The 24,789-nt window shown below is 42.1% G+C and overlaps 2 pseudogenes; both read left to right on the forward strand.

Moving 5' to 3' along the window:
• Positions 1-2,212: 2,212 nt before the first annotated feature.
• On the forward strand, positions 2,213-18,861 carry LOC138837228 (tubulin beta-2 chain-like; annotated as a pseudogene).
• Positions 18,862-21,650: 2,789 nt separating this feature from the next.
• Positions 21,651-24,789, forward strand: part of LOC138837229 (chromodomain Y-like protein) — a 165,197-nt pseudogene continuing 162,058 nt past the window's right edge.

Consider the following 24,789-nt stretch of genomic DNA (forward strand, 5'->3'; position numbering starts at 1 on the left):
CTGTTTTTCTTCCACCTATGTCATTTCTTACCTTTATGACATCCTATTGCATAGCATATAGATTTGCATACAATTTATACATCCTACCTGTCACCGAGCACTTTCAAAGAAGAGGAAAACGTGTCACACTCGGCTTCTCACTCCATGATTACATTTTTGGCAGAGCTGGTATCTAAACTCAGGGCCTAGAAGGCTCAGTTCATGAATGGGTGACTGCCAGCACAGCAGCCTCTAGCCAATTCAGCTGCCAGGCAGTTTCCAGGCCCTGAGATCGAGCCCTGTATGTTGACTCCATATTGCACTTAGTGTAGTTCTTCATTTTATTTTTTGTTTTATTTTATTTATTTACCATTTATTTTTATTGACTGTTATTACACATGAAACATTTACTACATTTATTACATAAGATATAGATTTGCCTATGTATAAACTGCACACCTGACACCCAGGACTTTCACAGAAAAGGAAAACATGTGTCACCATAGGCTTCTTACTCCACCATTCAATTTTTCTGAGGGCTGGCATCTGCACTCATAGCCTACATGGCCCAATTCATGAATGGGTGAGTGTCAGCACACCAGCCTGGGGCATATAGAGCTTACAAGAAGTTCCCAGCACCTGAGATCAAGCCCCAGGGGTTGACAAAATAAGAACAGATTGACATGCAGATGGTACTACACAAATAAATATAGATCTTTAAAGAGTGCCAGAGATGTCTATACATTCTTCAGTTATATAAACTACATTCCTAGCAATTCTTGGGTATTTATTATGCCTCCATGTAATTAATATTTTCATTTCCATCCTTAATGAAATATTGATGAAATCAACTACTGTCCTGAATCTATTGTGTCCATGTAATTAATAGTATTCTTTTAATGTGTCAAAAACTATCCATTAAAATCCATTGGCCTCTTAAAATCACTCTGTTTAATTTTATAGTATTATCATTAAGGAACAACTAATTCAATCTTGACATTCATAACCTTCTATTGGTATTCCTATGTATAGGAACCAGACTCTTAGGATCTCCCTGCATTGGTAGGGGTCAGGACCAGGCTTCGAACACAGGGCCTATGTGGCCGTGTTGGCCTATGGCTTCCTTGGTAGCCTGCCAGACTTCAGCAATGCCAGGTTAGAAACACTTTTCAGCCATGTCATTCAGACCCAGTATGGTCACCTTGCAAAGAAAACAAATGTAAAACCGGCAGCCATCTGCAAGTTGCTGATTTGTTTTTTTGTTTTTTGTTCTTGTTTTGGTTTTTGTTTTGTAAAAATACTGTACAAAGGGTTACAATTACATGGGCAAGATAATGAGTACATTTCTTATCAAACATTGTTGCCTCCTCCTATGTTTTCCTTCCCATCTCTTCCCATACCTTCCCTTACCCCTTAACAGAACCTCCCCCCCCCAGCAATGTTGCAAAGTTCGTTTTTTGACATAATGACTTGTACATCTCATTGTTGCAATGGGTCCACCTGCATCCCTATTTAAACAAGACCCTCAGGTTATATTTTATTTTTCCATTTGGAGTGTGAATGCAGGCCCTGAGATCATAAGCAGCATCTTGAAGTGTATGGACAGCTGTATTGAGCTACAAGACTCACCTCAGAAAACAAGCAGAGGAAGTGGGATGCAAAATACACAATCTGAACCAATAGATCTATAGGTGACTGCGAGTCAATTTCCACATTAAAGGCATGAATACAAGGGTGAGTCCATTTGAAGAGAGGTCTCCAACAATTTCATGGGACCCCATGGACAAGCCTGGCAGGAAGACACGTGTGTGTGTGTGTGTGTGTGTGTGTGTGTGTGTGTGTGTGTGTGTGTGTGTGTGTGTGTGCCTGAAGGCTGGTCAGGGGCTCAGGCTTCTCTACCACTTCATCCACAGCTCCACTTCTGGCTTTTTTGGTAGTTGATTGGAGATGAGATTCTGATGGACTCTCCTACCAAGGCAGGCTTCGACTGTGATATTCAAATCCCAGCCTCATGAGTAGCTGGTATTAAAGAAGTGAGGCACTGGAACCTGTCAGGAATCCTCTTAAATACCAGAGCTATTCTTAGGGAGAAAGGAAACACCTCAGTCCAAAAGATGGTGTTGTTTTCATGTTTTAAAAGAAAAAATGCACTCAATACTAAAGTATGAAGTAATATTGAAGGAAAGAAAACAGCAAACTTTCATAAATCTGGCGTTGTGAAAGCCCATCAGACATGAGTCTTTCATATAGGAATCTATGTGGCAACATTGAGAATCACCCATGTGGTCATGTGAACTGGTTGAAGACCTATTCTCACACTGACATACCTTCAAAAGTCTGGGATTCTGCTCTGTGGAAGATGTTTCCCAGTCACACTTGTAAGTCTCTTAGTTTTTCACACTTCTCATCCCTCATTCTTAGTATTCACCAAGTATCTTTTCCATTGCTGCTCCAGAAGGTGTTTTCAATGTCACTGTAAGGATTAATCTAATAAGAGAAACATGTTTGAAGAACTTTAATACTTATATTAATAATATCATTACTAATAAAGAGTATTATTCAAGAACTACTTTAAGATAAATAAAACATGATTTGGAGCAGTTATGTAGTTTGAATATTAAATATGATAACACACATATATTCCTAGGCCATTACAAATCTGTAGTTACTGCAATCTTACAATACATATATTCTTAAGAAAGAAAAAGTGTTGATAAGATAAGCAACCCAGTAGTTGTTGAATGAGATAAATATAGTGAGGACTTCTGTTGAGCTAGTACACACTGGTTCTTGCTCTGAAAGCATCACCTATCTGTTCTGAGAGCCAGTCAGGCTTAAGTAGGACACATGCTTCCGGATGACAGACGTGCCTGGCATTCACTGCCTAAGTCCATTCAGGCCCACAGCCCATAGGAAATATAGAACAACCTTCAGAACAGTCATCCTGACTTTAAAGCTCAAGCCTAGCTCATCAGCAGACTGATGTCTGAGGATTGTGGTTCAAAGTCACCCTGGGCAGCAAAGTCTGGAAGACCCTTATCTCCAGTTAACCACAAAAAAGCCACAGTGGGAGGGATAAACTGAGAGCAAGGGAAGGGGTGTAATTATCCCCCAAAAATGTATTCATTACCTGACAACTGTTTAATTTAACTGACTTAACTGTTACACCTCTGAATATCATATTCCTAATAATATTTTTTAAGAAAATGAAAGATGAGGCTGGGAAGGTGGCTCAATGGTAGAGTGCTTGCCTTGCATTCATGAGGCCCTGAATTCAATTCCTCAGTACCATATAAGCAGAAAGAAAGCTGGAAGGGACGCTGTGGCTCAAGTGGTAGAGCACTAGCCTTGATCTGAAGAGATGAGGGACAGTGCCCAAGCCCATAATTCATGCCCATAACTGACAAAAAAATAAAGAAAAGGCAATAAAAAAGGAAGAGTATTGCTGCCAGGCTCAGTGGCCAAGCCTGTAATCCTAGCTATTCATGAGGCTGAGGATCAGTGATTGAAGCCAACTTGGGTAGGAAAGCCTATACGAATTTTATCTCAAATTATGAACAAAAAAAAAAAATCTAGAAGTAGAGTTGTGGCTCCAGTGGTAAAGCAGTAGACTTGAGGGGAAAAACAAACTACAGGTATAGTATCCATTTCCTGATTGCAAGCCCCAGAAAGGCACAGAATAAAAGAAAGAAAGACACTATGAACTTGGTTTATCTGTACCTGAGATGTCTTTGTTAGAGACAATTATGGACTGAAACTCTGAACAGGGCATACTAGGTCTGGCATTTTTTCTGCACAAACTGTGTGCACAACCATCTTAAGTCCTTCGCTATTCTATAGTTGCAGGTTGCATTATCTTCTCACCATGGAATAGGTCCAGTATTTACTTTCCCTAGGGTACCTGCTTCCTTGTCTTCTGCTCTTTACTCATGGACAGCAGTATTTTAACTGAGAATGCAAGGAGGAGGATTGGCAATGCCTTGAAAAAGGGAATTTTCTAGAAGTGGGTGAGACGGTGGTGATAATGCCCAGGACCAGGTGAACATTTTGGTGATGATTGGGCATGGTGTGTCATTCTTTATCAATATGCTGAGGGGCCATGTACATGAAGAGGAGGCCTCAATGCCTCCTGGGGTCATTCAGACTACATAGATATAAGCCAGCTAATCTTCCTCTCACTTTCCCAGCATGGAGTTATGGGCCCTGCCGGTCAGGGGACTCATGCCCAAGTATGGACAGCTATCCACACAACATCCAGTTGTGTCCTCTACATTGTTACTACATTTAGAGCAGTGCAGCACAAATCACATGGAGCATGTCTAAATCATTAAAGGGATGGGAAAGTGGTTCTATGTTATATGGACCAAGACAGACAGAGAACACCATATAAATTCCCTTTCAGAGACCCCCCTTCTGTTCAATGGCCAAGAAAACATACAGGAAAACCTGCAGAAGGAGGAGCTGTGTTCCTAACCTGGACCCTTCACTGCATGATTTCCCAAAGATTATGGATACAATGAAACTAAATCTCTCCAAGATGATGCACGAAGTCTCTCAGAGACCATTGCCCACATCTGTGAGGAGAGCATAGGAGGTAAAATGGACTGTCAGGGGAGGGGAATAGCCACAGAGTGTCTCCATGACATCTCTGGCATCCAGTATTCAGATAATTAGGGAAAGGTTATGAAAGCCTATTTGGTGTGGATAGTGAATCATTGCAGCAGGTGGCACAGAGGATGGGAAAGCGAGTTGAGGAGTACATGGGTCACATCAAGTCCCAAGATGTGCAGATCTACCATCAAGAGAGCTGGACATTATGTTGGATATGTTACATGATAGCCTTTGCTAATGCCATCTTAGACACGTGTTATACTACAGCGACTCTGCTGTCTACTACCACAAATGCATGGAAGAGAGATAGAAACTTGATACAGTTGCTGACATCACCAAGATCATCCTAAGGAAGAACTTCATAGACATTATCATCTGATTGTGTGTGGGGTCTGGGGTGGGGAGGGTGTATGTGTGGACACTAGGGATTCAACTCTGGGCCTGGACAGTGCCCCGAGCCTCTTTTGCTCAAGGCTTGTACTATAGCTCTTAAGCCACAGCTCCACTTTCAGCTTTTTTGATATTTTATTGGAGTCTCATAAGTATTTACTTACAAGGTAAACTTTAATTATGAGGTGATATGATTTTAAGGATGTTATACTACTATGCAAATGCAATAAATAAAAATGGGAGGTAAAAAGACACTCTAAGGAGTATATAGGAAGTTTTATGAAATCCATCAAAGTATATCTTAAAAAAGTGTTATTAGTGACTTAAACAGCAGTGCTAAATTTTTTGTCCTGGATAAATGAATGCAGTCAGTTATTTCTGTTTAAATGTATAATGTTATTTTTCTCTTTTTACTGTTTGTAATCTATACTATTAATATTAATAGGTGTAGGAGACTCGAGCTGAGCTGTTGAACCTGGAAAAGGTTTGAGAGGTTGGAACACCACCTCAATAGTACTCAGAAAGCTGAGAGCTGACCATGCAAAGGTTAAAACACAGCTCTGTGAAGTAAGCCAGGCCCAAAGTTATTTGAAATAAATAGTATATGTCTGAGACAAACAGAAACTGTCAGACAAGTTGATGTTAGGTGAAATGAACCCCAAGATAAGGATTCAAATTTTTTTTCTTTCTTGAGATTGTTTCCAATATATTTATAAAATGATTTCTTTGTTGCTTTATATGTACCTCCCCCATGGTATTAGCCCTGCTTTCACTGTATTTGATGTTGGTTTAATTTGTGGAAAGGAAGGGAAGAAAAACAAATTGTTTAAATAGGGATACTGGTGGACCCATTGCAACAATGAGATGTACAACACATTATGTCGAAAAGCAAACTTTACAACTTTGGGGGGGGTAGGAAGAGCGGGAGGGAGGGGTGGGGGGAGGAACGGGGGGAGGGATGGGAGATGGAAAGGGATAGGAAGGGAAAACAAAGGAGGAGGCAACAATGCTTGATAAGAAATGTACTCATTATCTTGCCCATGCAATTGTAACTCCTCTGTATGGTATTTTCACAATAAAAAAATCAATCAATAAATAAATATATAAATAGGGTTACAGGTGACCCCATTACAACAATGAAATGTATATGTATAAGATGTTATGTTGAAAAACAAACTTTACAACTTCAGTGGGGGGTGGAGGGAGAGAAGGGGGGTTGAGAGGGGAAGGGATGGTAAGGGGAAACAAAGGAGGAGGTAATAATGCTTGATAAGAAATGTACTTACTATCTTGCCAATGTAATTGTAACTCCTCTGTATGGTATTTTCACAATTTTACAAAAAAGCACAGCTCTGGAGAGGGTTAAGCTATTAAGCCTGGGAGGTAAAAGAATTGACAACTTAACCTAGGAATCTAGATAAAATAGACCAAATGTCTGGATTTTCTCTGGGTTGCATTCTCCTTTCTCAAAACAAAAAGGGAACCAGTGTTTCTCAGTCACTGTGGTGGCTCTGATTGCAATATAGAAGCTTCATTTTTGCATGTATCCATGGTAACCTTCCCAGTGTGAATTCAAATAAATATGATTGCTTGTGTGACCTGGGGCCCAGGTGCCAGTAAGCCTTGGGACCCAAGGTCCTCATTGATTTTTTTTTCTTTTTCTCTATACCTGTCTGGTATTTTCTAATTTTCTTCAGCTTGGTATCCTATTGCACTGCCTTGGGTTGCAATTAGCAACAAATATGAATATTCTTGAGTTGTAAAACATAAAAGACTTACAAACTTTCTTATCCCAGATGGCTTCAAACCACAATCCTCAGATCTAAGCCTTCTGAGTAGGATTACAGGCATAAGCCACTGGCAACCAGCAGGCATCTGAAGACTTGATGTCAGTGAGATCTTTCTTGGGGAATGTCTGCACATCTCAGTCCTCCTCAGCTCTGTTCCTTCCTGTTGCCCAAACAGAGTCAAACACTTTCACTCCTTTATGTTCAAAATCCTTGAAGTTAGTGAACTGACTTGCCTGCCATGTACCTCCTTTCTATAAATACAATAGTGGGTTTTACTTCTTACCATCGATTAACTAAATTAACTGGGATCCACACAGAGGTGACATGTCCTTTTCTGGATTGCACACCGTACACCTATGTTTTACTTTATCTAATAAAGTTAACATAACTTACCTTGTTTGAGGTTTCTTAGTTCCCATATTTCTTCCTTCTCATCCCTCTTTCCCTTGCACAGAGGGAAGAACCATTTGGAATTGTGAAGAGTGAGTTATTAGTCATTTTCTGAAAAGCTTTGCCAATGGATCCTGATTTCCAAGTCCTGAGTAACTGGCCTGTAAAGCCTTGTTCTTTAATCTCTCCTCAGCTGACACAAATGACCATATATATCTTAAAAAGGCTTTGGGAAATGAGTTCAGGTTATCAGTTAGGAATCCTTATTACCTGGTCACTGCGCATAAGTTGTTTTTGTTTTTTGTTTTGTTTTGTTTTGTTTGAATAGTGTACAATTAGTACCAGAATTAGACTTCCAAGTATTGTTTTTAAATTCAAAGCTAGCAGGCTCTCTTATTTGAACCACAGATCAACTTCTGCCCCATTCTCTTTATCTTTTGGTGGTAAATAGGACAGAAGTGTCCCACAGGAATTCAAGGGCACTACACAGTATCCTCAAATCTGAGGACTGTGGTTCACAGCCAGCCTGGGCAGGAAAGTCAATGAGCCTCCTATTCCCAACTAATCAGCAAAAAGAAGTGGAACTGTGGCTGAAGTGGCAGAGCAGCAACCTTGAGCATAAAAAAAGCTAAGATAAAGCTAAGAAAAAAAAGTTTTAAAAAAGGTAAGTGAAAAACAGATCTAGCACTAAGACAACCACAAAATAAATTTTTAAAAAAGTACAAGAGAGCACAAAGAGTCTTAAAAATGATAAAAATTAACAAGAAACTGGTGGCTCACACTTGAAATTCTAGCTACTCAAAACACTGAAATTGAGCATTACTATTCCAAGCCAGCCAGGACAGGAAAGCCCATTGTGTGTGTGTGTGTGTGTGTTTGTGTGTGTGTGTGTGTTTGTGTGTGTGTGTAAAAAGCCCATTGTGTGTGTGTGTGTCTGTGTGTGTCTGTGTGTGTGTGTGTGTGTGTGTATGAGTGTGTGTGTGTTCCTTTCTGGGATATGATCTAGAAGTTTTTGCTTGACCATTTCCAATCTTTTGGAGGTTAATTTGAGATAAGAATCTCATGAACTTTCCTTGTCCTCTGACAATGAACCGCAATCAGTATAATTCAGGACCTTGTGGGAGTGTCTATACTTACCTCCTACTAACCACCAAAACCAAAAAATGAACCAAATTGCAACTGTTACTAAACTTTTAGAGCATTCTATCCTTCAGCAAGATTGGTGAGGCCCTAAAAACAAGACAGAGAACCAACAAATAAATAAATGTATGTGAAGAAGAAAAGAGCCAATTAGTTTTTTATAATATAGACTCATATCTTTAATCCAAGCTGAAATGTAAAGATTACAGTTCGAATCCAGCCTGGGCAGGAAAGTCCAACTAACTTCTTTTTGAGTGTGCTAGACATGGGCTTGAACTTGAGGGTTTTTACTCAAGTTTAAAAATACTACTTCCTGTCTCATGTGGTTAATTGGAGATGAGTCTGATGGACTTTCTAGCCCAGGCTGGCTTTAAACTGTAATCCTTAGATTTTAGGATACTGTGTAGTGCCTTGGTTCCCATGGGACTCTTATCTACTATTAACCACTAAAAGAAAAATAGAGGCGGAAGTTGAGCTGAGGCTCAAGTAGTAGAGCCTGCTAGCTTTGAAATGAAAAACAAAATACCCAAAATAAAACAAAACAACCCTCATAGAGAGTCACTAGGCCATGAATTCAAGCCTCCCCTCCCCCCCCCCCAAAAAAAAAACCCTCAGGAGTTGAGTGTTTGTTCCTGCTAGCTTTGAGCAAAAAACAAAAGGCCAAAAATCTCATGGACAGTGAAGTAGTGTGGCCTAAATGTAGAGCCTGCTAGTTTTGATCTAAAAAAAACAAGCCAGGTGCCTCTGGCTCATGCCAGTAATCCTTGCTACTCAGGAAGCTTAGATCTGAGAATCACATTTGGAAGCCAGCCTCGGCTAAAATGTCCCCTGGTGACTGTTTTTTTTTTTTCCAACTAAGTGGCACTGTGTCTGAAAATAGTAGTGTACCTGCTGTGTCCCTGACAGACAGTTCCTAGGCATTGAGTTCAAGCCCCCAACTGACAATATCAATAAATTAATTAATTAAATACTGAGCATAAATGAGTAGGCCCTAATAATAAAGGACATGAACTTTGAAAAAGGGGGAAGGGACAATCAAATAAGTGAAAAGGTGGAAAAGGAGCTATTAAGGCTTTCTAAATCAAAACTGTAAGTCTACCTGCTCAGATTACTGAAAACTGAGGACTGTGGTTCAAAGCCAGCCCAGGCAGGAAAGTACAGGAGACATATTTTACTGTGTTCAGTATGGGGGCTTGAACTTGCTATGTTTTGCTCATGGCTACAGGTCTACTTCTTCCAACCTCTTGGTGGTTATTAGAGATAATTGTCTCATTGACTTTCTTGCCCAAGACTGGCATTGAACCATGATTCTCAGATTTCAGTCCTTTCTGTAATGCTCTTGACTTTCTATTGATATTCTAATCTCCTATTAACCACAAAAAATGCAAAAGTTGAGCTGTGGCTCAAGTAGTGAAACCAGCTACTATTAAGGTAAAAATAAATAAACCTCAAGGAAAGTCATCTTGACTTAATTTCAAGATCTAAGAACCACCACTCAATTAAAAAAAATAGAACCTCAGTCACTGTGACCTGAGTTTAAGCCCTAGAAAAAGAGCTGCAAAAAAGAAAAACAGCCTGTAGTTTACCTGTGGTCAAAGTTGTAGGGCATGGTAGTTTCAAGGGAAACAAAAAAACAGCATAAGAGCTAGCGCCTAATAACAAATGTCAAAAGGAAAGAAAGAAAGAATAAATAACTGAAAAGGTGAAAGAAGAGGTAATTAAAGATTTGTAAATGTTGACTCACACTTATAATTCTGAATGCTAAGGAAACGGAAATCTGTAGGTCATGGTTCAAAGCCATACTGGACAGGAAAGTCCATGAAACTTGCTTTAGTGTGTTCAGTTGAGGGACTTAAAATTGAAGTGTTTTGCTCAAGGCTACAGCTCTACTATCTTCCACCTCTTAGGTTGACTGGAGATAAGAGTCTCATTGACTTTTCTGCCCAGGCTGACTTTGAACTCTGATCATCAGATTTCAAGCCTTTCTGTACTGCCCTGGACTACCCATGGAATTCTTGCCTCATATTAATCACTTAAAGAAGGCAGAAGTTTAGCTGTGGCTCAAGTAGTAGAGCCACCTACCCTTCAGTTAACTAAGTAAATCAATAAAACCTCAGAAAGAGAGGAGAGGAATGAGAGTGAAAGACAGAACGTCTTACAATAAGCAAAAGGAAAGAAATGTATATATCACCTGGAAGAAATAATTGTATTGTCAAAGCTTATAGAATTGTATTGTCAAAGCTTATAGAATTCACAAACTTTATCGACCATAATAATGACAATTTGCATTGTGAAGGTTAAAATATGTTTGTGACTTCAACTAAATATCACTATTCCACAATATTCTGAAATAAGAGAAATTTAGGTAATCACCTAATCTCAATAATAGTAAAAATCTCAAAAAGGGTCACCAGGCCTTAATTTTAAGTCCTAACACCAACATGCCTAACTCCGGCCACACACACACACACACACACACACACACACACACACACACACACACACACACACACACACACACACACACACACACACACACACACACACACACACACACACACACACACACACACACACACACACACACACACACACACAGAGCAGGAGCTGAGTTCTCATGCTCGGAGCAGAAGCCAAATGAAACAAAAAGTAGACTGTTGTAGACCTATGGCTTAAGTAATAAAGCAAGCTGCTTTTAAGAGAAAAGAAAAGAAAACCTGAGTATGAAGGCAAGGCCCTAAGCCCCTGACTCTTCCCAGAATGGAAATCAGTCATGGAATCCAACAGTTTGTGCTTGTTCTTGGGATCACAGCTGAACGTGCCCCTTCAGTTCTAGGCCCTCCTATCAAAAATAGAAGGTAGGCTTGTTCTTGGCTTCTGGCACAAGTACCTTGTGTAAAGGAAGCCCCTCCTCTTGCTTCCTGGATCCCAGGGTTCAGCCTCTCTTGTGAGTCAGGGTGGGATGTGGATGGCAGTGTGACAAGAGGTTCCAAATAGAGTGGCAGCTGTGCTAATTGACTTGAGGCTGACAGCTGGATGCCAGGGCTAAGTGATAACAGGTAGCTATCTCTGATTACCCAGCAGTAGGGAGAATGAGCTGGAGCACCTACTGGCTCTGCCTATCAAGTCCACCCCATCTCCTCTGCCCCTGTAACAACCAGAGGTTTAAATGGGGATCTGAGTTGGCTGTGTCAGATTCCTGCTCCCCAGCCCTACCTGTTTGCCTCTGTGTACACAACTGCTGAGGACACGCATCCAACTGCACTGCAGCCCTACACTGTGAGGGAGATCATGTACATACAGGCAAGCCACTGTGGCAACCAGATTGGCGCAAAGGGGAGCATGACACTGGCCTAGGATCCTAGTCTCAAATTTAGGGGGATGAGGAGGAAGAGGATGGGGTTGGAGGGTGCAGGTGGTGGTGGTCATGTCTAGGCTGAGGTAGATGGGGCTCCATAGTAGTCCCTAACCTCCTGGAAATCAAGTCCCCCAGATAGTTTCCCCAATTTCCCTAATTTGTGTGGCCCAGGTGGGTGTGGTTTTTTAAGCAAGGCTTGCATGTCTTTGTCTTACCTGAGACTCAAGTCATTGTACTTAGTTTCCTGGGAATAGACTAATGCATTTTTGGTCTGATTTGAATGAAAGGAGTGCAGTGTCTTTGAGCTGACAGATACAGAGGATTCCCTTTTTGTCAACTGATGAGTATCAGATAATTGAGAACAGTTCGTCCACCTTAATGCAAATTTCTCTGAGTTTTCATGCCCTAACTCAGTTCCCTTACGTTGGGTGTTTTCTAAATCAGTGGTTGTCTAAATCAGTGTATGCTCTGAGGACCCTTGGGGTTCTGGAGACCCTTCTAGCTGAGTCTTCAAGTTACTGCTTTGGCAACTTAATGTCCATATAAGACCAGGTTCTGGTCATAGAATCCAAACAGAATATGGTATCCCATAAGATAGAATACTCATAGGAGAACCCAGATGTCTTCTATTCAGCAAGATAGCAAAGAGATTAACAAAACTAAAATGCTATCAATTTTTGTGCTTTTTTAATTTAAAAAATCTAATTTTTTTACAAAAATAGTTGTGTCAACAGGACTTGGGTTTCTCATAGTTATTTTAAAATCCATTGTTTGGACAGTTAACATTCTAGGCCATAATACACTTCTATTTCCATCTCAGTTTGGGGAAATGCTAAGCAATGAGCACAACATTGACTGCACGGGAAACTACTATGTAGACAGCAGCTTACAGCTGCAGAGAATCGAGGTGTATTACAATGAGGCAGCTAGTGAGTGTCTCCCAACTGGCTTCCAATACCGTGGCAGAATAGGTCCCTAGGAATACTAATGACAAGGAAGGAGTTCCTGCCTTTCTTAGGGTGGTATTGTAGTTCGAATTTGGGGCCTCCATCTTGTAAGTCAAGTGCTGTATCCACCTGAGCCACTCCACCATATATTTTGTTTTAATTTTTGAGTATACACTTGTGAATTCCTCAGGAAAGCCTTTTACTGAATTCCCCCTACCTGTACTTGCTGACTAGCCACACCTGGATTTTTTTTTCTTGTCATGGGGTTTCAACTCTGGGCATAGGCATTGTCCTTCATCTCTTCAATCTTTCTTTTCTTTTTATTATCAGGGGTTCCTTTTTTCAGAACTCTCTAGGCTTCTGGGATAACTCCTTCTAGCTTAGTTTAATTCATTAATTCTGCTTGTTGTAACATATTTGGAAATTTTAAGTTTTTATGTTTACTATGCGTGAGCTGCAAAACCGCTTGTGAAGTTGTAGGAGTTTTTGGAGGCAGCGTCACATCAGATGATAGATTGATTGGGGCAAGGCCACATTTAATCTTTGGTCCTAGTCTTTATTATTTAGAGAAGTCATCTCCATTGGACTGGAAAGAAACAACATGCTCTGTTCACGGATCAATAGAAAAATAGCCAAAACGAGAATAAAAGCAACGAATGTACAGCCAAGAAGAATATAGTAAGAATAAAGGTAGTAGAGGCTATAAAGGTGCAGCCAAGTGTATGGGATGCCTTGAACCAACACCCTCTTCCTGCAGGCATGCTTCCTTAAAGCTCTTTGTCTAACACGATCTCATGCAGACTCCATAGGAGGTGGCATGGCACCAACTATTTCAGGTAGTTTCTTGGAGATAAGAGTCTCCCAGAATTTCCTGCCCCAGCTGGCTTCAATCTGCGATCCTAAGATCTCAGACTTTTGAGTAGCTAGAATTTCACCCTTCAGCAACCAGAGCCCAGTTGCATTGCCCTCTTTAAAATACAGATTAAATTTCTAAAAAAAATTTTTTTGAAATTGAAAATTTTAAAATTTCAAAGAGGGATGTTCAGTCACTAATATATATGTGAATAGTCCAAATCACAAAGCATAAAGTGTCTCACCCTGAAATCTATAACACTTCTGGACTTCAGCATTTTGAATATGAATACTTAGCCAACAATAAATTCTTTTTAAGGTTTTTAAAGTAAAAAACATTGTTGTGATGTAGAAAAACCCAATAATAATGTGTAAACACTGCTTTTAAATGATTCATATTGTCTTTCCTAATACAAACAACCTTACTGAAGTCTACAGAGTAGATTTTCAGTTTTTGTAACTGTCAATGTGAAATTCATTTAATTTTATATAAAGAGTTTCCGTTCTACATTATTGTATACAAACAGAATCGTAGATAATTGGTTTTCCTGTGTAATAAACCAATGAAAAAGTGCAAACAAAAGGACAGAGCTATTTAATGTATTTGAGTTTTATGGATCTACATTTGGGGATGTCCTCACCTTGGTATTTTGTGTTAATATTGCTTAAGTAAGATATAAGACTTTAATCTTGTGGTTCCTTGGTTGAGAGTTGTTGTGTGGGATTGTGTCACTCCTATGAACAGTATTTTATGTTGTGTCTTTATTAGATCCTGCATATCAGGCTGGTTTGTTGGAAGAGGCAGAAAAATGCTCTGCTTTACCCAAGATTTTGAGATCCCCCTCCCAGGTTAGTTTTCTGGGAGGGTGATCTGCTTTGAGAATCACAAAAGAGGGGGATGTGGGGAAGAGGCTAGGTTCTGAGTAGAGTTGAGGCCTTTCAACAAACAGTAGCTTTTCCCTGGGGCTATTTTGTGATAAAGCTCACAGCGCCCAGCCTGGAGCCATTCTCAGGGTTTCTGTTTTTCAATTGATTGTGGTGGCTGCTAGAGGGAGGGGCAGCCTCTGGCTCTGGTTACCCAGTGTGGCGAGCCACTCCAATGGCTGGCGCCTGAGCTGGGTGACTTTTCCCTGGATGGAGCTGAGTCTGGCAGGTCACTTCGCCGTTAAGTTCTTGTGACCTGCTAAATGACTCGTTTTATTCCAAGGTCTGAGCTGGAGCTAGCAGCTCCTCCGAACTTTGTCGGTATCCAAGATGGAGATCACCGGTGCTGGGGGGGGAGGGGTGGCCTTCCCTCCTCTGCTCCCTGAGAAGGGGTGAGGACGTCGGGCTTGTACTCACGCCGAGTCTTGGATCCTGGGTCGTCTCTGGTCTGCAAACAGCAGGATGAAGATGTCCGCTCCTTGTCGGTTCTTGTTGGTGTTGAGTAGAATCCGCTCGTCGGCTGCGTCTGGCTCCTTCGTCCTGGACTCTCTGTGTCTCAGGTATGGCCCCACGGCGGTGGTCGCCGTCGCGACTCTGCCGCCGCAGCGGCAGCTGCTGGCTGGCTCAGATGTGTCTCCTTGGTTTCCCCTCTCTTGTCTAACTCTCTGTCCTGTGATGGCACACTTGGTGTGATTCTCTGGCTTAGGACTGTTCACTGGAACTCTAAAACTGCTTTCTATTCGAGAGCTTGTTCAGATTCCAGCTTCTCCTCCGCCATCTTCCCGGAACCCCTGCATATCAGGCTGGATGGCCAGTTTTCTTCATGTGATTGTTTAGGAAGGGGGCAATCTCAAACTCATGTTTATATCATTTTAACTGATATCCCTTTTGAAAAATCAGGTTAAATGGCAAATTGCAAGTAATCGCCCAAGGTTGCTCTGAGTATTTGCATACAGGGAAATGTGCTATTTGATAACAATTATTGAAACATTATAACACAAGAAATATGTATTTTATGTATTTCCCTAGGAAAGCATTATTCTTGAATTCCTCTACAAAAGAGCCACACCTGGCTCTTTTGTTTTGTTTGTTTTTTTTTTTTTTCGGCAGTGGCGCTTAAACTCTGGGCCTATGCACTGTGCCCCAACTCTTCTGTTCAAGACAAGCAGCCATACCACTTAAGCCACAGTGCCATTTCTGGTTTTCTATTAGTTTATTGGAGATAAGAGTCTCACAGACTTTCCTGCCGAGGCTGGCTTTGAACAGCGATCCTCTGATCTCCAAATCCACAGTTGCTATGATTATAGGCATGAGCCAATGGTGCTGTGCACCTAGCTACTTTTAATTGGGGAAGGAAAGGGAGAACAACAAAGGAGTGGGTAACAATGTTCAACAATAAATGTTCTCTTTTCCTTACTCATGTAACTATAACTCCTCTATACAGCACCTTTACAATAAAAATAAAATTAACAAAAAAAGAGAAAGGTTCTTGCTGTTAGGCAATGATGACTCACACCAGTAATCCTAGCTACTCAGGAGGCTGAGAAATGAGAATCATGGTTCAAATTCAGCCTGGGCAGGAAAGCCCCTGAGACCCTTATCTACAATAAACAACTCAGAAAACTGAAAGTGGGACTGTGGCTCAAGTGATAGAGTGCTAGCCTTGAGCTGAAGAGCTGAGGGACAGTGCCCAGGCTCAGAGTTCAAGCCCCACCATGAACAACAACAACAAGAAAAGGTGTTGTCATCTTTCTTTTGCCCCATTAGACTCAAAGCCTGATGCTCATCTTTGCCTCCTGAGTAGCTGAGATTTCAGCCACCATGCCCAAAGCAAAGGAATGAAATGCATGGAAATAGACAACTGCAAACGTCCTTAAAGTTGCTGAAGCCTCTTGCATGGTGATTCATTCTCAAGATATCTTTTCTGTTTCCATGTCTGAAATGCTGTAATTTCTGTAATGAATGCTGAGAGCCACTTAGAATCATAAGCTCTGCCCCTAAGTTCCTTGTCAAGTATAGGCCTAAGTCAACTCTTGTTCCCACAGGCAACAAATATGTTCCTCGGGCCATCATGGTGGACGTAGAGCCTGGCACCTTAGACTCAGTAAGATTGGAACCATAGAGTTTCAGACCAGACACTTCATATTTAGTAGGTCAGCATGGTCCATGGAAGATGGCTAACAGGCACTCCTCCTTCCTAACATCCAGGCACTCCAGTTCCCAGAGCTGAGCTGAGCCTTTATCCATCTAGATATCATCCTCACCTAACCTACCTATTTCAGTCCATGGGAGTCATGTCCCTGGCCACTCAATCAGCACAGATAAATGCCAGTCTGCAAACAGCCTCTGAAGGGAATGAACAGCGAGCAGGGAATGCCTCCAACAAGGTTTCAGCGCTGCTGGCCATTTCAAATACCTGGCAATAACAGGGAACCACTTCAGGACACCAGAAATCAAAGCACAGCTATGTATGAGCAAGGTGCAGACACGTGCCTGCAGCTTAGCTTCCCTCTTACCATTCTGTTTTCCTGTTCCTCCTGTGAAAGTAAGTACTTTTCCAGTCTTGAGGCAGGCTCTGTTCATTTTTTTTTTTTGGTCGGTCGTGGGGCTTGAACTCTGGGCCTGAGCACTGTAACTCAGCTCTTCAGCTCAAGGCAAGCACTCTACCGCTTGAACCACAGCATCTCTTCTGGCTTTTTCTGTTTATGTGGTGTTGAGGAATCGATCCCACGGCATTGTGCATGTGAGGCAAGCACTGTACCACTGAGACCCCTTCCCATCCCCAGGCTCTGCTCATTTTTAGAAGTACGCACGTGGTTTGGGTTAAAATGTATCTTCCTCCACATTGTCTTTACTTTCTTTAGAACCTGGGTGATTTGTAGGGTCCCAGACACATTGAAAACATTTCCTGAGGGCTAGGAAGGTGGCTCAGCAGTACAGTGCTTGCCTTGCATGCATGAGGCCCTGGGTTCGATTCCTCAGCACCATATAAGCAGGAAAAAAAAAAGCCAGAAGTGGTGCTGTGGCTTAAGTGGTAGAGCACTAGCCTTGAGCTGAAGAGCTGAGGGACAGCACCCAGGCCCAGAGTTCAGGCCCATGACTGGACCCAAAAAAAGAAAACATTTCCTTTATTTCACCAAAGTGTATCTAAAATAATAGCCAAAGTTGCTCAGAGGAGCCTATAGTCTGCACAATGTATATAGCACAGTCATTATTCCTGGAGTATGTGTCTTTGTGTCTGATAGGCCAGAACAGGGCAGGCAATAACTGGGCCAAGGGCCACTACACAGAGGGAGCCGAGCTGGTGGAGTCAGTGTTGGAAGTGGTGAGCAGAAAGGTGTGGCTGTCTCCAGGGTTTCTGGCTGCCCTACTCCCTGGGAGGTGGCACCAGGTCAGGCATGGGCACCCTGATTCTCAATAAGATCCGAGAGGAGTTCCCAGACAGCATCATGAACACCTTCAGTGTCATGCCCTTGCCCAAGATGTTGGACACTGGCACCTTAGACTCAGTGAGATCGGAACCATTTGGCCAGAGTTTCAGACCAGACAACTTCATATTTGATATGTCATCATAGTCCATAGGAGATGGCTAACAGGCACCCCCTCCTCCCTAACATCCAGACACTAGTTCCCAGTGCTGGGCTGAGCCTTTATCCACCTAACCCTATCATCCTCACCTAACCCTACAACACCATCTTGTCTGTCCACCAGTTGGTGGAAAATGCAGATGAAACATTCTGCATTGACAACGAGGCCCTGTATGACATCTGCTTTTGCACCCTGAAGCTGCTCATGCCCACCTATGGAGACCTGAACCACCTGGTGTTGGCTACCATGAGCAAGGTCACCACCTGCCTGTGCTTCCCTGCCCAGCTGAATGCAGACCTGCGCAAGCTGGCCGAGAACACGGTGTCCTTCCCCTGCCTGCACTTCTTCATGCCTGGCCTTGCACCCCTGACTAGCCGTGCCAGCCAGCAATACAATGCTCTTTCACTGCCCAAGCTCACCCAGCAGACGTTTGACACCAAGAACACGATGATCACCTGTGATCCCCACCATGGCTGCTACCTGATAGCGGCTGCCATCTTCCGAGGCCGCATGTCCATGAAGGAGGTGGATGAGCAGATGCTCAACTTGCAGAACAAATACAGCAGCTACTTTGCAGAATGGATCCCCAACAACGTGAAGACACTTGTGTGTGACATCCCCCCACATAGCCTCACGATGTTGGCCACATTCATTGGCAACAACACGGCCATCCAGGAACCCTTCAAGCACACTTCAGAACAGTTCAATGCACAAGGCATTCTTGCACTGGTATACAGGCAAGGGCATGGATGAGATGGAGTTCACTGAGGTTGAGAGCAACATCAACGACCCGGTGTCCAAGTACCAGCAATGCAAAGATGCCACTGCTGATGAACAGGGGGAATTTGAAGAAGTCTTGTGGAAGAAGAGGTTTAAGACTTCCCATTGCTAGCAGTGCAACAGGAATGCCAGAGCATGCCTACTGCTTCTCAAATAAATGGTGCTTTCCTGAGCTACTGTTGTCCTGCAGTGGGACCTTGCTATGTATCATCATGCTCAGCCTTCTCTGTCAGGAACTCACTGACGGTGAATGTAAAAATGCAGATTTCTTTTAAATGATTGTTTTAAAACCCTATTTGTATAAATAAAGAAGTATACATTTTATACCCTGAGCCCTTTTTCTTCTTTAGAATCCTTTTTATTCTTTCAGTGTATTTGAAATATAAATTTGGCCAGAAGGATTTAATCTTAGCAATATAGGACTGGTACTGAAGAGGAGTATTAAATTCATGGTTTTTCTGCTATTTTGAAGAAGAGGATGACAAGTGCCAATGTTGTTGTTTTTCCCCCTGGCCCAGTTTTATAGTTTTCAATATCTCGAAAGCATGCAAGTAGCAAAAAAGCAGTTTGAAGAAAAAGAAAACTAGATCCAGATGCTACTTCTCCTTCAGACAACCACAGGTTCTTGTTTCATGTCCCATCAGAGGGATTTCAGTCACATTCCCCAGAAACAGTATCAGGAACATTGATCCCTGTGTTTAGAGTTCAATTGGCAATGAAACAGTGCTCACAGGATGAGTGCAAGTTCCTGGTTGCCAGGGAAGTTTCTCAAGTTGTCTGTCAGCTTTAAGTACAGAAGTGACTCTAGCTGTTTGAGGGAGTGAGAGGCTGAGAAGCTGACCAGTCCCATAGTGTATAAAGAACTGCTTGACACAGTACTTCCAAGTCAAGGAGAGGAGGGGAAACATGGCCTGTCCCAATTACCCATTCTCATGTTCATTTTTCCAGCAGTCAAAGCTGTCTGAGGCCCACAGGGTGTTGTAAGGATATAAGGGATGGATGGATCTAGCCTGTTGGGTATGTTTACTTTACATGAGTGAAACAGAAATCTCAATTGCTTAGAATCTACAATAGCCAGGAAGAGGGTAAACACTTCTGTTTTCACTGGAGGCCAAATCAGTCACTGGTTCTTTTTGCCAGAATCTTTCACTCTTCTTTCAGTGAGGCTCTAGGCAGGTTGTCTGTGCCAAGCATTCCTCCATGGCCACCAATAACCTGTAAGAGTACCTTTTTCTTCAGAAACAGGGCTATGGGAATACTGCAACTTATAGAAAGCTCTAAGGAAAAGGTACTTCTGGGTGAGGTGCAAGTCCCTTGTTGCTAGTAAAGTTGGGAGATGGTAAGTTCCGTAAGTTTTCCTCTACCAGGCCTGAGGTTGGGGTAGGGTGGGGAGGGGTGGGATAGAGCTCTTTAAGCCAAGCTGATCTCACTCATTAGAAAGTAAACTGTCCCAGAGAGTGATCTGTGACTAGAAGCAGGTTGTTTTGTGTCCTTGCCCCAGGGAGATCAAAGTGCAAATAGCTTCCATTGTGGGAGTTCTAGGGAGGAAGTGTTGACACCCCTGGGTCTCTAGTCCTAGAACTGACCAGGTTGGATGACCTCAAATCTTCTAAGGCTGCTGGGTCAGAACTGAAGGCAGGCCTGGCCAAGGCACTCTCATTCCTCAGTGGGTTAAGGATTGAGGCCAAGCTGTGATGGAGGCACCACCCATCCTTTCTACCAGTGTTTGACTAAGAACATTTTTGTTTTCTCTTAAGTACTCATTTATGAGTCTTTTCATGAGTCTTTTCTGGTGGCTTTGGCTTATTTCTTTACACTTTTTAAGAAGTAGTTCTTGGTTCATAATTAATGACTAATCCCTCACTCCTTAGAAAACTCCTGTTGATAATTTTACCAGTAGACCAACATGTATTTCTCAGGCATGACTTTTGTTTTCTCCTAGCCAGAGCTCTGCATTCATTGCCACACAAGCTAATGTGGAGGTGATTCCTATAGATAGGTGATTTTTTGTCCAATTGCTAAGTGCAGCATCTCCCTTATTCTCATGTACCTTAGTAATTGTATCAAATACTTAATAGAGTTCTTGACAAGTATGATAAACAAAATTCAGAGGTGAAGATGCAGCTCAGTGGTAGAGTACATCCCTGGCATGCACATGACTCTCAGTTCAGTCCCCAGCACCAAAAGGAGGAAAGGCAACAAATGTTAGGCTCAGGAGAGGATACATTAGAACTCATAGAAAAGCAGCACCCAGATTGGCAATGAGGAATTGTGAAATGAGGGGACATTGGTAGAATATTTGTAGGGGGAAAGAAGAGAGCCCCTTGATATGTGTACCTTTTAGAAAGCAGAGGTAGAAACAGGGAATGAACCTCTGGTAGTCAGCCTAGGCCATGGAAGGAAGAAGCCATGACATGTATGTTACTTTAATGGGACCAGAGTGTAAAGTGGCACTACCATACCAGGCCATGGCCCAACAAGAACAGGTTTGTCAGAAAGACATTCTTGCATTGGAGAGATGTCTTTTGACCACTTTGGCCATGTTAATGATATTTCCTTATGCTGTTTCCCTTTTCCTTCCAACTTGTCGTACCTATAGCAGATCCTGTCCAGGAGACCCGTTCTCTCTAATCTTATTCTCTAAAAGTCTCCCAGTTTATAGGTGCACATATCCTAGACCAAAAAAGTATGGGGTAGATACTCTGTCAGACATAGATTGAAACTGAAAGGTATCTTTGAAGTAGACTTTGACAAGGTTCTGGTATTGACAGTCTTGTGTTGATATGTGCGGTGATTGCAACCAGCTTCTGGTCTAATTCTGAGATGACAGTGGGAGAGAAATGGTGATAGGACATCATGGACCACTATGGTTTCAAACCCTTTGCAGGTACATCTCCATTCATGGATGTGCTATCAGCCAACATACAAATGTCTGTTAAAGGGGTGATGGCCGGGAAAAGGAAATTTATTGGCCACAGATGAGACCAGCCTTTGGACAAGTGGTTGCCTTTCAGTGTGAGGCAAAGAGTACCTACCTATACAGAGATATTTTTCAGGAAGCAAGATGATTCACTCACATCTTCTTATCCACAAAATAATCTGAGAATAACTCTGGAATCCCAGAGGTGAGAGTCATGTGCTTTGCATTTCTACACGACTGCTTTGCTTCATGGCTCTTTATGCTCTTCTGAAACCTCCTTCTGAGCTGGCCCACAATGTGCCCAGGAGGCAGGAATCAAAGGGGACTTGGAAGCTTGGCTGCTAATCACTCTGGCCACACTGACTTGGGGCTGTAGGCATGTGCTGGGGATCTGCTCTATTCTAATGGTATGGGCTCCAGTGGGAGCTTTGGTTCTTACCAGGAGAAGGTAACAGTGCCTCTGTTTTTGAGCCATCTCCCAGGTTAGTATGTCTTTATCTGCAAAGGCTTGAGCTTTGCCATATCTCTCATCATGACAGGTTCTTTCTTTCTTGCTTTCTTGCTTTCTTGCTTTCTTGCTTTCTTTCTTTCTTTCTTTCTTTCTTTCTTCCTTCCTTCCTTCCTTCCTTCCTGCCTTCCTTCCTTCCTTCCTTTCTTCCTTTCTTCCTTTCTTCCTTCCTTCCTTTCTTTCTTTCTTTCTTTCTTTCTTTCTTTCTTTCTTTCTTTCTTTCTTTCTTTCTTTCTTTCTTTCTTTCTTTCTTTCTTTCTTTCTTTCTTTCTTTCTTTTTCTTTATTTTGTTGGTCATGGGACTTGAAATCTAGGCCTAGGGGCTGTCTCTCTGTTCTTCAACTCAAGTCTAGCTTTCTATCACTTGAGCCACAGTGCCACTTCCAGTTTTCTGGTGGTTTCTTGGAGATAAGTGTCTCAAGGCCTTTCCTGCCCAAGCTGGTTTTTTACTGGCATACTCAGATCTCTGCCTCCTGAGTAGCTAGGTTTACAGTCAAGGGCCACTGGTGCCCAGTTTGACAGGTTAATTATTTGCTAAACATAACAATGGCTGCATTCTGTCCTGGGAGAAGTTTCCCTATCATCCTACAACACTGATGGTCTTAGTGTTGTGGCAGAGCACACAGCAAGGGGGCTTTCTATGCATGCATATTGACTAATACCTGAAAAGGCAGCTTGCAAAGGCCAAGGAGATTGTTGTTGAAGAGATTGTTGTTCAAAAGCCCCTAGTGCTAGGAAGGCTCTGGAAATGCATACATCTCAACTTGCACTGGGCATTTCCAAATTTTAAGTTCTAGTGTTGTTTCTTTTCCTTTGTACACAGCTTGAGTAGGTTGTTCCAGACAAGGAAAGCTACCTACAGAAGGTCTGTGTGCTAGCTACACTCATACAGAACAAGCAGTTCAGGGCTTGATTTTTGGTACATTTTTAGACTTCAAGCTCTTCACTGGTGAGGTTTTTTAATGTTTCCAAGATCATTTTAAATGATTTTTTGCCCTCTCACCATATCACTTAGGTTTCTATCCTAAGCTAAATCAGCAACAACAATAACAAAAACAACAGACTGGACTCACTTGTAAAGTAGTTAAAAGTGCCACCTGCTGTTCAAACTGCAGAAATACCCATTTCTTGTAACCTTCAGAGAAACAAAGGCTTTCTTTTTATTATTATGATTATTATTGTGAAAATACAATACAGAGGGGTCTTTAAAATGCTTATAGTAGTCTGTACCCAAAGTGGTCCTTATCATTGGAACTTATGGTGACTTCCCGGTGATAAAAGAAGTCCTGAGTGCCCTGAAAACAGCCACTGCCAATGACAGCAGGTCTATCTCAGTGCACCCGGCAGCATCTTCTATTGTGGCCTGGACTTAATTTACTTCATAGACCATCTCACAGATGATAGAAAGAGAAAAGGCACCAAGATGGCAGATGCAATCAGGTTTGCAGAGCCAATGTGTTTGCATCGGGGTTGGGGTTAGTTTTCCAAGTACTAGAACTGAAGATCACAGCCCTGCATAGGCTTCAATGTCAGTCATTTAAGTGAGTTGACTCAATTAACTCATCTGCTCTTTCTATGAGTCTGACATTAATGACTGCTTATCAGAGGCCAACAACTGAAACCCAGCAAGTGCTCGGCATGTTGGATAAGAGTGCTGTATAGATAATGTACAGCTGCATGGTACTTGTGCTGTACACTTCTCCTATGCTTCCCCGAATTCTAAATATTTCTAGTAGAGAGGAAAAAAGCTGAATCAGCTAATGAACACATCTTACATCTGTTGGGTTGTTTTAATAGTACTATGGTTTGATTGGACTCAAAGCCTCATACATGCTAGGCATGCATTCTACCACACCTCCTGCCCCCTTCTTGCTTTAAGTATTTTAAGTAATTTTTGGGCTTTGCTCTTCCCTCACATACACCTCCCACAGAGCTGGGATTTCAGGAATGAACCACCTAGCCAGAATAATTTGTTGAGATAAGGTCTGCTTGCTAAAACTTTGCCTAGACTAGCCTTGGATCTCAGTCCCCCCCATCTCTGTTATTCCCCAAAATAACATACCTATGGTTTGAAATATTATAATCCCATTATTATTCTGAGTTCTCAGATGTGGTGCTAGAAGGCATTGCCTTCTTACTTGACTTGAAATTATAAACCTTCATCAGTGGACATAATTCTGCTCTAGACTATCAGAACCTCATATCAAAGTGTAGACACTGCTCATTGTTAAATCATAGTTCAGGATATGTTGCATGTCTTTAAGCCTCACTTTTTACACACACACACACACACACACACACACACACACACACACATGCACACACATACACACAAACACACACACATACCATTGTCTTCAGTGGTGACTTTGTACATCTTCTGTGAGACCTCCTGAGTCCTCTCTTATGCATCTTAGAGCTTTTCTTACCAATCTTGCTGCTCTCCAGTCTTCTCCCTCCTCAGGTGTCCAGTCTCTGCCCTTGACAGTGGCTGAGGCTTGTAGTACTGGGATTAGAGAAAGAGAAAAGATAGATACAGATATTTAAGTAGAAACCTCATCTCTTGCACTTTTAGGTGATTTTAGATGCTTGTTTTCATCAGATCCTCACTC

Source organism: Dipodomys merriami, unplaced genomic scaffold (assembly GCF_024711535.1).
Source record: "Dipodomys merriami isolate MVZ:Mamm:240054 unplaced genomic scaffold, mDipMer1.0.p SCAF_267, whole genome shotgun sequence".
NCBI lineage: Eukaryota > Metazoa > Chordata > Mammalia > Rodentia > Heteromyidae > Dipodomys > Dipodomys merriami.